Source organism: Nematolebias whitei, chromosome 5 (genome assembly GCF_014905685.2).
Source record: "Nematolebias whitei isolate Nwh7 chromosome 5, NemWhi1, whole genome shotgun sequence".
Classification (NCBI taxonomy): Eukaryota; Metazoa; Chordata; class Actinopteri; order Cyprinodontiformes; family Rivulidae; genus Nematolebias; species Nematolebias whitei.
The window spans coordinates 54690726-54693130 of record NC_056502.1 but is presented as its reverse complement, the minus strand read 5'-3'; the positions used below and the strand labels follow the sequence as shown (position 1 = coordinate 54693130).

Here is a 2405-nt window from a genome sequence, read left to right as displayed (position 1 = left end):
GGGATGTTGTCTGGGCCAGTTGCTTTGTGCGGATTAATCCTCCTGAAGGTACTCCTTACTTCGGCTGAGGTCATGCTGAGATGCTCTTCATCCAGTGGTGAGGTGAGTCTGGTGCTGGGTGGTCTGTTCGGGTCTTCAACGCGTGCATAGAACTTGTTGAGGGCATCAGGCAGAGATGGGTCTTTGGGGCATTGTTCGCTCCTTCCTTTATAATCTGTTATGCACTTAATGCACCTCCACATGCTCCGAGGGTCTTGTGAGATGAATTGACCCATGATCCTCTGTGCATTTGTGGCCTTGGCCCTCTTAATACCAGCAACCAGCTCTTTTCTTGTCCTACTCAGCTCCTCTGAGTTTCCAGACCTGAAGGCAGTGTTCCTGGCTGCCAGCAGGGTACACACCTCTGCATTCAGCCAAGGTTTTCTGTTTGGGTAGCTTTTAACATTTCTGATAGTGGAGACGGTGTCAGTACATGTACTAATGCAGACCTGGGCATTGTACGGCCCCAGGGCCACATGCGGCCCTTTGGTTGACTCTGACCGGCCCCCGTAAGGGGAATTACAAAATACATATGTAAACAAATGAAGTTAACCAAATCCAGATATAGATCCTCTCTCACTGATGATGTCAGCTTTGCTTCACATCTCCACCTCAGACCTTCAACCTGACTTTAACATTTCCGTTAAAGCCCAACAGAGACTAAACTTCTCTCACTAAACAAGAAAAAAGAACTGATAAACACCAAATGAGATGTTGAGACTACAAATGTAGGCACGTAAAGAACCGGGACTCGAAATCACAGTTCAGTGACGATCACTATTATATGATGTTTCATAATATTTGGAGTACAAAGACAATATTGTGATATATTTAGAAAGCTAAGAACTTTTTCCAGCAGTATATAAAACTCAAAATGAGTTTTGGGGTGAATGTGACTGAAAATGATCACTAATATAACGTCACAAATGGTAAAAATGTTAACAGTTTACCATTGTACTGTGAAATTTAATTGAATAAATTAAATTTTTTGTAAGGAAACCTCGCTTTTTCGTTGCTTAATCATAACAAATACTCTTACCAGCTTGTTAAAACAGTGCTATGTACTGCGTTTAATAATGAAATACTATTATTATGCAGTATTGAGTTAACTTAAAATCAGTTCTCTCTTGTAAATGAGTCCTCGAGGCTCAATGGGATTTACCTGTCTAAATAAAGGTTGAATGAAAAAGTCATTTGTGCCAGCCCTCCACAATATTTGTTGGTTCTCATGTGGCCCCATGGAAAAAATAATTGCCCACCCCTGTACTAATGTAACCCAGAACTGAGGATGTGTATTGGTCCAGATCAAGCGATCCTCCATTTTCAGCAGCTTCTCTGAAAACCTGCCAGTCTGTTCGGTCAAAACAATCTCTCAGTATGGGGCCACTGTCCTGGATCCAGCATTTAACTTTCTTTTGTACCGGTCTGGAGCGTCTCAGCAGGGGCATGTAAGCAGGAGCCAGGGAGATTGAGATGTGGTCTGACAGTCCTAGATAGGGGCGGGGTTCGGCTTTGTATGCATCTTTTACGTTCGTGTAAACACGGTCCAGCGTGTGGTCTCCACGTGTTGGAAATGTCACATGATGATAAAAGCTTGGGAGACAGTCTTTTAGATTCATGTGATTCAAGTCTCCGGCTGCAACGTAAAGAGCTTCGGGGTGTTTGCTCTACAGGGAGCTGATGATATCATGAAGCTCCTGCAGTGATTCATTAGCATTAGCGTCCGAAGGAATGTAAACGACAGTGATGAAAGTCACCGTGAACTCGCGGGGCAGATAATGTGGCCGACATTTCACTGTTACTTGCTCCAAAGCCTTTGAGCATGAGCTATTTACAACAGTACAGTCTGTGCACCAACTTTTACTCACGTAAATGCACACTCCGCCCCCCCGTGATTTCCCCGTTAGCTCGCTGCAGCGGTCCGCTCGAAAAAAAAGTCTGTCATCCAGCTGGAAGACTGTGTCCGGCGTTTCGCTTGTAATCCACGTTTCTGTGAGGCAAAGCACCGCACACTTCTTCACCTCTTCTGAGGCGCCCGCTCTCAGACGAAGTAAATCCACCTTTTTGTCCAACGAGCGGACATTCGACAGAAAGAGAGACGGCATGGGGAGTTTACCGGCTTTAGCGTTAGCTCGTAGCCTCACCATAACCCCCGCCCGGCATCCTCTCCTCTTAAGCCGGGAGCAGCGCTTCCTCTTCTGCCCGCTGGAACGCCTCTGCTGCAGCTTCCAGGTAGATGACTTTAAGATCTGCATTCTGCCGAGCGTAGTTTTGAATTTGTTGCTGATTTCTGCTATGTTTCGTGGCAAATCCGCTCCTATTCTCATCAGTTCGGTTCGGCTATAGTTCACACGCATAAATCGCGC

The 2405-nt window shown here is 45.6% G+C and overlaps 1 protein-coding gene across 1 annotated transcript in view; it reads left to right on the top strand.

Moving 5' to 3' along the window:
• Positions 1–2405, top strand: part of LOC119410436 (activating signal cointegrator 1 complex subunit 3) — a 62939-nt gene that overhangs the window by 1941 nt on the left and 58593 nt on the right. The window lies entirely within an intron of this gene.